We start from the raw sequence: 12,402 nt of genomic DNA on the forward strand, positions 1-12,402 counted from the left end.
TCAGGATCCTAGTTCCTCATCTAGGGATCAAATCTGTGCCCCTGCATTAGAAGTACAGAGATTTAACCACTGAACTGCCAGGAAAGTCTCTATTTCGTGGGATTTTAAGGACAGTAAGACAATCCTTTTTACCATAGAAAGTGTGATCACTTTGAATATTTCTAGGTTTCTTAGAAAGAAAAAATTAACTAACTTTTGGAGAGTACTTACTATGCAGCAGGCACCAGGCTAAAGGCTTTACATTTTATTAATATACCTAAGATTATTAACCTGTAAGGATAGCCTTTTGGTGTGTGTCTAAAACCTTCTGAATCCTCCACTTATAATTTTTTATGAAAGATTTGGTGTTAAATAAACTGAGGCTTACTTAACTAATGACTTGTGAATTAGTCATAGATGTCTCATTTTGGTATTTACAAGCTCAGACGTGGCTATTATCACATCTGATACAGTCTCATTTTATCAATAGATGTTTCTCAGAGGAAACTTTTAGTTACTCTTCAGTTATGGCCAATTTAATATGGATTCTAAATGAGGGAATGTTTTCAATATGGATTCTATATAAAGCAAATGATATCATTACCGCAATTTTGACCTTTGAAAGCACACTGCACTGCAGAATGTTATTAATTCCCTCTCTTGTTGGCACTCATATTAAGTAACCAGCAATTTAGGCCAGGCTGTCTATAGTAGAAAATAAATCCCACAGTACATGAGAATGCATGGTTAGAAGAAAGCATTTCCTTAGCAGTGTAGAATAACGGTTAGAGCAAGGACTCTGCAGCTTGAGAGCAACTAATTTGGCAGAAATCCATTTCTGGCCACTGCTACCTATATTGCCTAAGGCAATTCTCAATCTGTTCATCCACAATAAAGAAATAATAATATCTTTCTGGCAGTCTGGCATAGGGTCACTACATTATCATTTGATTAACATGAAAGAGCAAAGTGTGAAAGACCGTCCATACATTTGAAAAGAAGAGTAGAAAAGATAACCAGTCTTTCTAACACTAGATACTGAAGCAGAGAGACAAATCCATTTACATTATATTGGCTCTAGGGATTGATCACAGCAAAATAACATGGACTTCATTCTTTTTCTAGATATACAAATTAAAAAAATATGCAAAATTAAATTGAGATTTATTTATTTGTGTAATACCTTTGGATCATCAAATTGATTATCTATGTATAGCAATACTCTGTGTATTTTAATATTCTGACACCCCCATGTGTGTTAGCATTTAATATAAACTATTTTTAAATGATCGATATATAACATTTAACAAAAAACATTTTGATTGATAAAGTATGTATAATAAATTGTGTGTGTGTGTGTGTATTAGTCGCTTAGTCGTGTCCAACTCTTGGTAACATCATGGACTATATAGCCTGCTAGGATCCTCTGTCCATGGGGATTCTCCAGCCAAGAATACTGGAGTGGATTGCCATTTCCTTCTCCAGGGAATCTTCCCGACCCAGGGATTGAACCTGGGTCTCCTGCATTGCAGGCAGATGCTTTACCATCTGAGCTACTAGGGAAGCCCTATAAACATATACTTATAAGCATATAATTTATATATATATATAATATTTTAAAATAGTTTCCTGTAGGAAGTTTTATTTCTAGGCTATAAAGATATTTGAGACAATTATTTTGAGTATTTCAAAGAGTTACAATAAATATTTCATTTCAATCTATGGATATTTTTCTACACTCTTACAATAACTTTTATAGTTCAATAGCTATCCATTTGGGTTTTCTGTACCAGTAAAATTTGGCGAATTCATGACTTAGAAATATTTAACTGAAATATCTAACTTTTAACAATATGCCAAAATAAAGGCTTAATAACTTGAAGTAGAAATAAGATAAATAAAGGAGCAATCAAATCAGCTGCAAATTTAAGAAAAAAAAGATGAATAGGGCTTATAGTATATGCTTTTAGATCCACTATTATTCATTTTTTTTTTAATTTAGACATATATTGATATACACTTTCCCTTAGCAATCACAAGTATATTTTGATATGCTAAAAATTTACTTGAGCTTTTAAAAGATTAATAAAATCTTTGATTAATTAGTAAAGACAAAAAAATACAACTGTCACTTACTCTTATTTTAGGTGTATTTTTTTACCCTGACATTGATGTCAAATGCTCATAGATTCTGATGAATTACATAAATAGAAAACTTTATTTTACCAAAATAGAGAGGTAGTCATTGACAACACAATCTTTATGAACAAGAAAAGAATTCAATAGAAATGTTGAATAAAATTTGCAATACTGATCTCAGAGTAACAAGAATAAAACTTAAAACACAAATACAACTGTACACCTAAATTTTCCTATCATAAACAAAGCCATGTTTTTAAAAAGAGTCACAATTCAACTTAAAATTCTCAGTTAAAGTAACAGGTCTATTTCTAAAATAATGGAAATTTAAATACAGTGTATAATTGCCAAATATCATTTTTATCCACTATATCTTTTCCCCCCATTTAGGCCATGATATAATTTATATGCCTATAAAACACATGATTTAAAACATGAAAAGATCTCCCTGCTCACTGACTGCATACTATATATACTGGCTAAAAGACAACAGCAGATATTAAATTTAACATTTTGTTATAGATCTTATCATTATTAAAATAGCAGTCATGTATACTTTTATATAAGAGAAGGTAATGGTACCCCACTCCAGTACTCTTGCCTGGAGAATCCCATGGACAGAGGAGCCTGGTAGGCTGCAGTCCATGGGGTCACTTAGAGTAGGACACAACTGAGTGACTTTACTTTCACTTTTCACTTTCATGCATTGGAGAAGGAAATGGCAACCCACTCCAGTTTTTGTGCCTGGAGAATCCCAGGGATGAGGGAGCCTGGTGGGCTGCCGTCTATGGGGTCGCCCAGAGTTGGACACGACTGAAGCGACTTAGCAGCAGCAGCAGCAGCAGCATACTTTCATATGGGCTTCCCAGGTGGCACTAGCAGTAAAAGAACCTGCTGGCCAATTTAGGAGACAAAGGAGATGCAGGTTCAATCCTTAGGTTGGAAAGATACCCTGGAGGAGGGCATGGGAACCCCCTCCAGTATTCTTGCCTGGAGACTCCCACGGACAGAGAAGGCTACTGTACACAGGATCACGAAGAGTTGGATACAACTGACCACATATACACATACATGTGTGTGTGTGTGTGTGTGTGTGTGTATTTATATATGTGCTATGTTGTGCTTAGTCACTGTGTAATATTACATTTATATGAGGTAATATTATACAATTTTTAATTTAAATATTGGTGAAAATATAGTTTTTAAAAACACATGTTTATAATCCTGTGATTAAACAGTACATGCAGACTTTTTTCAAAATTATACTATAAACTTGATTTATTTTCATCATCTCATTAAGACATTAAGGAAAAGATCATTTCTATAATACTAAATTTAGAATATGAAAATAAGAAGACTCTTGATATTTATTCCACTTCATTATCATTGATGACAAAACATAGTTAAATATATATGATATTAAAATAAATTAATATGCTGATATGAGCATTATTTTATTGAACTGTTAATATCTCGAAATGTAACACTCACATCTACCCAGAAACAATTCCAAATCCAACAATACACTTAGATAAGAATATTGAAGCCAGCTACATATGTTAAAAAAAAAAAAGATAATTTACATTTGACAGTAAATACATCTAAGGCAACTGCATTTGTTGCTTTCTTAAAACATATAACCTTACATATTTATTGGAGAAGCAATAACTTAAAATATGTTAGATAATTCAATTTATATATGAATTTACACTGTAATTTACTTTTGTTGCAGTTTTACAATGCAAGGGTATAAAAATGTAACCTTGTCTATTTGACTAAATCAGTATATCAGTGGAGTAATATATCCCATTTGGCTGTCCAGAATAATTGATACTTTCATGTTTAAATAGTTATGTTGGCACCAAGTAAACAAAGGTGCAACTATCAAAACTTAAAAAAATAAATATTTAATTCCTCAATCATAGGATGTTACAAAACACAGTTCTTGACAGTTAGATCATATTTTCTTTTCAACCTACTGTGCAGTATTATCACAACTAAACAAGCCTCTATACAGGTTTACATATAAATTTACGAAACTTTCAAAAACTACCAATTCATTTTTGCCCATAATTTCCACTATACCTTTGAACTTAATGATTCACAGATAACAAAGAGGTAATGGTACAAGAATCAAGGGGAGAAGTAATTGTTCAGTGTTAGAAGAGGAACCATGAAAACCATCTAGCTGGCACTGCAGAATGGCACAATTTCACATATCTTTACTAGACTGGACAGTTTACGGAAGTTACTGGACAGTTTACTGAAAAAAATTCCCTTCAAACATAGAATACTGACCATCTCAATATTGAGCTATAAACATTCTACTCTGGCTTTGTTGAGTAGTTCTAATATCTTCTGCAATTAGCAATTCTTTTGAATCAACTTAGCATACAGCCAGTTGATTGTTTGGGGAGAAGGGAGGAAAAGGAGATGGGAGAATACCAGGGAAGTGATTCAGAGCATGTATTGCCAAACATTTTACACTGTGCATGCTATGCTTTTCCAAGTTGTCCTGTGCCCAATTAGAACCTGATTTTTTTTCTTTCAAAAAAAAAATGAATTTCTGTCTAAAGCCCCTTGACTCCTACTCCTGCTAATAAAGAATTCTCAGTCAGCAATTTGCAAAGTAGGAAAGCCAGGGATAATGGAACTGGGCAGCCTTTACAAGCAAAACAAAACACCAAAGAGAGGGAATAAAAAGGCTGACAAACAATGTAAGCTCTCCCAATGGGTTCATACTTATTTCCTCCCCCTTTAAAATGTACCATAAAAAAAGCTGAATCAACTGTGACCATAATGATGCAAAGTTTTGATTATTATGGCAAATTATACCTTTGCTATTCAGGGGAGGGCAAAAAAGTTTTGTGGCTCATCAAAAGAAGCTAGGAATAAAAGCCAAGGCCACTGACACTTGTGGTGGCAGATTAAGCTGTGAGCAGACTCTAAATAAATTCCATTCTCCCCCATCCCCAAAATACACTATTCTGGCTATTAAGACTGACTTGCATTCTATGCATGCCAGTACACTATCCATTCAGGATCACTTATTTCAGTGGGAGACAGGGAGGGCAGTCTTCTGAATTAGGAAGCTGTAACAGATTAGTTTTGTGTGTGTGTGTGTGTGTGTAACAGACTGTTAACTATGAATGATTACAGTCTCTCCTTCAAATTTAAATAAATCACATATTTTTTGAAATAGTCAAAATCTTTGCAAGTGAAGAAAAAAAGAAAAATTTTGTGCTTGTTTTAATTTCTGAACCAGGAATTTGCCTTTCTGTCAGCAAGGATATATAACTAACATCATTCTTTGAGGATCACAAAATAAGGTTTGCAAAGACATATAATTAAATCACCCAAATCAAACTTTTCAAAGATATATAAGTTTATATAAGAATAAACTGTCCAAATTATCTTGTGAACTCTTTGATTTTCTTGATTAAATGAATCTTCTTTTTGTGCTGATAAGGTTTCTTAAAAGCTGTTTTGGAAAATGTATTCCAATTTAGAACAGAAATAAAAACAGATAAATCATAAGAGGGGAAAAACATGAAGCAAATAAATTGTAATAATTCAAAGAAAACCATAACAATTCTAAAATGAAATTATAGAAAAGGAAACAATATTAAGGACCATGAACTAAAATGTCATTAAAAATATTGACAATCTATTGCAAATCCAGCATTATCACTCAAACTGAATTAACTACAAGAAAAAAAAACTTCACATTTAAACTTAATTTTAATAAAAATAGTTCCTACACTATAAAAATTTTATGACATAAAAATTTTTAAAAAGTAAGCTCATATAGGAGACAGTTTTAGATGTATTAGTACAATTTGTTTGTTCCATATTTATCATATTTAATGATATCCTTGGTTCATTTTCTACATGCTTTATATTTTTTCATCTACAAATCAAAATGTTTTCAAGCTAACTAGTACACAGGGAATAAAAGTATGTTCAAATTTATAAAAATTCATAAATAACTGTAGGTACATTTTGAGGATACTAGCTTCCTATTGACAAAAATTATCTTTACTCAGTTTCAGGAAGTGTGTCTAGAAGGCAAAAACATTCTCAATCACATCAGCCAAAGTAACAATGTAATTAAACACATGACAGGCAAAGCCTCCTCTAACCCAATGAAATGCCCTAAGTATGTATCTCAGGTCCTTCAGTGGCAGTGAGGCAAAGAAGATGAGTATCTCAAGGTCCCAGCCTCCTAAGAGATATATTTGATTGGCAAAATCTGCTTTGAGATTATTTATGTCCTATTCACAGAATAAGAATAAAGTTGAAACAAGTATTAGAATATTCTTTCTGACGCTCATGGTGGTTTATCAGATATAAACTATGATCATATTAAAAATCTTGACAGTTTTCACTTTGTGGTAAGGTAAGATTACAAATATTGTTTCCTTCAAAATACAGTAATGAATTAAAACCACAATTAGGTTATTATTCCCAGCTTCATTGGACTGCTTATACAGCAAAGAGGATACAGAAATTATGGGGGGGGAAAAAAGAATATTGACCTTGATCCATTCTATGGCACAAATGACCTCTTTCAATGTTAAGGATACAAAGTTTCTTTAGAGGGGAACTTGGGACCATGTGGTAGATGGATTCAATCAGACAGGTCTATAGCCACCACATGCCACACTGTTGAGCTCATGGAAATTGTTGTTATAAAAAAAAATGAATGAGAACAGATTTCTGTTAACATTTCCAAGTGATTTTCTCATTAATGATATATATCTTTCTCAAAAGAATATCACCGGTAAAATGTCTGTATACATAACTCAGAACACTTGGTATCTTTTTGTTGTACATTATCAAATACTGCTTTTAAAACTCTCCCTGCTGTGAACAAAGCTTTATAGATTAAATCAGATGAATAAAAAAGGGCACATGAGGGGAACATATGTATACCTATGATTGACTCATATTGATGTCTGGCAGAAACCAACACAATACTGTAAAGCAATTATCCTTCAATTAAAAATAAACAAAAATTTTTAAAAGGGTATATATTCATTTAAAAAAAATTCACCCATTCTCTCTGCAAAAATTTACTTATTAAAAAAACCATTCTGCTGCTGCTAAGTCACTTCAGTCGTGTACGACTCTGTGTGACCCCACAGACGGCAGCCCACCAGGCTCCCTTGTCCCTGGGATTCTCAACACTGTAGTGGGTTGCCATTTCCTTCTCCAATGCATGAAACTGAAAAGTGAAAGTGAAGTTGCTCAGTCGTGTCAGACACTTAGCGACCCCCATGCGCTGCAGCCCACCAGGCTCCTCCGTCCATGGGGTTTTCCAGGCAAGAGTACTGCAGTGGGGTGCCACTGTCTAACCATTCAGTAGTATACTATTTTCATTAACACAGATTAATTACAGTTATATAAATTAATGAGATATCAGTAAATGGTCTCTGTAATACAGTGTACTGTGTTCCCTAAAAATTCCTATGTTCAATCCCTAACACCCAAGTTGACTGTATTTGGAGACAGGGCCCTTAAGGAAGTCATTAAATTTAAATGAGCTCATAGGGTAGGCCCTAATCCAGTAAGACCTGTGTTCTAATAGGAAGAGGAACAGACACAAGGGATCTCTGAATGTCAAATATAAGGAAATGGCCACATGTGGACCCAGTGGGAAGGCAAACACTTACAAGCCTAGGAGAGAAGCCTCCAAATAACACTTCGCTGACACTTGATTTTGGCTTTTTAGCCTCCACAAATGCAAGGGAATAAATTTCTGTCCTCCAAGCCACCAAGCCTATGATATTTTCTTACAGCAGCCCTCACAGACTAATTCAGTCTCCATAAACACTATTTTTTCTCTTTAACTACTTAGAAATATAAAGTTGAGGAACTCATTTAATTCTTCTGAACTTCAGTTTCTTCACTTATAAAATAAGCCTAGGCTAACTAAGGGTTAGTAAATATAAGATACGCATGCCACCAGTTTTTGTTTCCTTGCCAACAGTAGACAAACTACTCCTGGTTAAACACATCAAATAACAAATTAATAAAATAATGATTAGCTGACTGAAAACTAAATTCAGAAGAGGCACTAGCCTAAAGAATGCCAAAAATCTAGTTATATTAAGTGCCTTTGGTAACTACTTGGAATTTTAAGAGAATTAATCATAAGACATATTGCCTCAAAGATAGTTTGTGGAAGTTATGAAAACTGATATATTCTCAGCTACATAAAGTACCTTGGGCCTTTCAAGGATGCTGATTTCATTGGAATTAATGGAAATTAAGAAAATGTTCAACATACTGGTGATACTATTTTAATTTTTACTTCTTACCACTTTAGGAATTTTACCTTCACCCTCTCAAACTCCAAGCCTTATTCATATTTTAATGTTCAGAGTTACGAAGCCATTTACACTTTTGTTAAAAACTTAACCCTTGGGCACTAATTGCCTTTCATTGTTGCTGTTGTTACTAAGTCCTCAGTTCAGTTCAGTCATTCAGTTGTCTCCAAATCTTTGTGACCCCATGGACTGCAGCATGCCAGGCTTCCCTGTCCATCACCAACTCCCAGAGCTTGCTCAAATTCATGTGCATTGAGTCAGTGATGCCATCAGACATCTCGTCCTCTGTCATCCCTTCTCCTGCCTTCAAACTTTCCCAGCATCAGGAGCTTTTCAAATGAGTCAGTTCTTCACATCAGATGGCCAAAGTATTGGAGCTTCAGCTTCTGCATCAACCTTCCAATGAATATTCAGGACTAATTTCCTTTAGGATTGACTGATTTGATCCCCTTGCAGTTCAAGAAACTTTCAAGAGTCTTCTCCAACACCACAGTTCAAACGCATCAATTCTTCCACACTCAGCCTTCTTTATGGTCCAACTCTCACATCCATACATGACTACTGGAAAAACCATACCTTTGATTATAGGGATCTTTGTCAACAAAGTAATGCTTCTGGTTTTTAACACACAGTTTAGGTTGGTCATAGCTTTTATTCTAAGGAGCAAGTATCTTTTAATTTCATGGCTGTAGTCACTATCTGCAGTGATTTTTGGAGCCCAAGAATATAAAGTCTGTCACTGTTTCCATTACTTCCCCAACTATTTGCCATGACATGATGGGACCAGATGCCATGATCTTCGTTTTTAGAATTTTGAGTTTTAAGCCAGCTTTTTTCACTTTTCTCTTTCACCTTCATCAAGAAGATCTTTAGTTCCTCTTCACTTTCTGTCATAAGGGTGGTGTCATTTGTGTACCTGAGATTACTGATATTTCCCCCAGTAATCTTGATTCCAGCTACCTTTCATCAAGCCCCACATTTTGCAAGATGTATTCTGCATATAAGTTAAATAAGCAGGGTGACAATATACAGCCTTGGCCTACTCCTTTCCCAATTTGGAACCAGTCTGGTGTTCCATGTCCAGTTCTAACTGTTGCTTCTTGACCTGAATACAGATTTCTCAGGAGGCAGTTAAGATGCTCTGATACCCCCATGTCTTTCATAATTTTCTGCAGTTTGCTGTGGTCTACAGAGTCAAAGTCTTTAGTGTAGTCAATGAAGCAGATTTTTTTTAGGAATGCTCTTGCTTTTTCTATGATCCAACAGATGCTGATGATTTTCTCTCTTGTTCCTCAGCCTTTTCTAAACCCAGCTTGTACATCTGGAAGTTCTCGGTTCATATACTGTTGAAGTCTAGTTTGGAGGATTTTGAGCATGACCTTGCTCTCATGTGAAATGAGTACAATCATGTGGGAGTTTGAACATCCTTTGGCATTGCCTTTTTGGGGGATTTGCATTAAAACAGTCCTTTGGCCACTGCTGAATTTTTCAAATTTGCTGGCATATTGAGTGCAGCACTTTAACAGCATCATCTTTTAGGATTTGAAATACCTTTTATCAAATACCAAAAATTTCTACCTAAGAAAAATCACCCTCAAACTAAATATACCTAGTACCTAATTTTACTTTCCCCACATATCAATTTTTTTCTTAGCTTACTGTTGATGTAACAAGCACTATAATTTTAAAGATCACATGGTGACAAACAATATAAATTGGAGCTAGGGAAGCAGTAAAACATCTTATGCAAGTGCCAGGAGTTACTCAATGAAAGGTTGCTTCCTATGTGTGCCATCCTCTAGATTTGTACTGTCCAACCACAGTGAGAAAGGTGCTGATGGTTTTCTCCCATTTTTTGGTCCTTCCTCTTCTAATCTTCTCATCTACCATTTTCAGATCTATATAAATACATTTCATTAGGTAACACTTTCATGTTTAAGCATCAGGAACAGTCCCCTTACTACTTTCTCATAAACTGAATTTAAATTCATTTGATAGCTTTTAAGGCCTTCAAAAATCCAACTACACTCTTCCTAGCTATCTAAATATATTCTCTGCTCTATGCAATCCAGTTTCTTTATTATCCCAAATACTTACAAACGTTCAAAACTGTTTTACTTTCTTATTCATTTTCCATTGCCTACATTCTGCTTCCTTCTAACTACATCAGTTTTAATTAAATAAGTATAAATTTATCACCCACTGTGTATCATCTTTTATATTCAAATACAAATTCCACTGTATTCAGTTAGTTTTTCCTGAATACACTAGCACTCACTCATTTGTAATCATCATTGCAGATAATCTCAATAGCTATCCTTTTTGAAGTGTTTACTCTTGTCAACATGGCCCATTAGGCAATTTACATACATCCTTTCTGTTTTCTTCCCAACCCCTCTGTGGATTTATTTTATACTTTCTTTTCCACAAATAATAAACCTGAGGCTCAGAGCCCTCATAAAGCTTAGTCTAAACTATAGGAATTAGGATTAGATCTATACTGATTTCTGTGAGTCACTATTATTTAGTGTCCCTAATTAGATTCCAAGTGGTAGGAGGACAAAGAACATTACATACTTTTTGTATCCCTCTAGTACTCAACACTGTGCTGAACACTTAAAAGGTCATCAATTACATTCAGTTGATTACTAAGTTAAATGCTCCAGGCTGGAACTTCAGGTTGCTCAGGCCATACAAGTGAGACTTTTCCACCATGAAAAGTCTTATTTGAGCTAAGATGCTCATTTTTTTAACTCCACTCAGTAAAAGAGAAAAAAAATTATTTAAAGAGATAAGGCATTATCTCTTTAAATACCTAAGCATTATCTCTTTAACCGCCCCCCCAAAAAATGGTTTGTGTGAACAACAGGAAAATTTAAATTTAGTAGCAAGGTTGTTCTATTATGAATATTTATCTACTTGAAAAATAAAATGGGAATAGTATATAAAATATTTTAAATTATATTGAATTTTTTCACTTTAAATCTTAAAGAATGCAATGCTGGCATAGACTAGAAGACATAGGCTTTCATTTACAGTACTGGAGAACCTGAAATGCGAAACCCAGATGGCAGCAGGCCAAGTATAACCGATTCCTCCATCAACCAGTTCTACATCTCATATTCACTTTTTCCTTAACTAATGGTTAATATATTTATTATCCTATGGTTGAAAACAGGGAAACCTGAAATACAGAATAGTTAAGTCCTCTATTTTCTGTAAATAGCTACTTATGGCCCTTGCAGGCTCATGGACACAAATTTAAATTTATAGGCAGATTTCCATTAAGTTGCTTGAATTCTTCATAAAGAAAAATATGAATCTACAGCCCAACTGATTTGATTCAAGGTGTAGGACCTCTATTGACACTGAACAAAGAATTCCATGTTGAATGTTATACTGATCAGTTTCTTTGCCTAGCTTGTAAGGTCTGACATGAAAAAATGACTGATTACATCTCTGACCACCACTATAGCGACACAGAGCTACCTGCAATTCTTAGTACACTGCGTCTTATTTTCTACTCCCAGGCTGTTGTACATACTCACCCCTTGATCAGAATAGACTTTTCACCCAATCATCTCTCAAGGTGAGTTTAACGTTGTACTAAATAGTAAAATAAAAACAAAAAGCAGTACCCTCTTATACTGTTGGTGGGAATGCAAACTAGTACAGCCACTATGGAGAACAGTGTGGAGATTATTTAAAAAACTGGAAATAGAACTGCCTTATGACCCAGCAATCCCACTGCTGGGCATACACACCGAGGAAACCAGAATTGAAAGAGACACGTGTACCCCAATGTTCATCACAGCACTGTTTATAATAGCCAGGACATGGAAGCAACCTAGATGTCCATCAGCAGATGAATGGATAAGAAAGCTGTGGTACATATACACAATGGAGTATTACTCAGACATTAAAAAGAATACATTTGAATCAGTTCTAATGA

The 12,402-nt window shown here is 34.5% G+C and overlaps 1 protein-coding gene and 1 non-coding gene across 2 annotated transcripts in view; both read right to left on the reverse strand.

The window, feature by feature from the left end:
* The window catches only part of ERBB4 (erb-b2 receptor tyrosine kinase 4), a 1,285,626-nt gene that overhangs the window by 1,082,979 nt on the left and 190,245 nt on the right, over positions 1-12,402 (reverse strand).
* On the reverse strand, positions 1,471-1,542 carry TRNAC-GCA. Its single transcript has one exon. It is a non-coding gene; the product is annotated as a tRNA-Cys (tRNA).

This window comes from Bison bison, unplaced genomic scaffold (genome assembly GCF_000754665.1).
Source record: "Bison bison bison isolate TAMUID 2011002044 unplaced genomic scaffold, Bison_UMD1.0 scf7180017864471, whole genome shotgun sequence".
NCBI classification, from domain to species: Eukaryota; Metazoa; Chordata; class Mammalia; order Artiodactyla; family Bovidae; genus Bison; species Bison bison.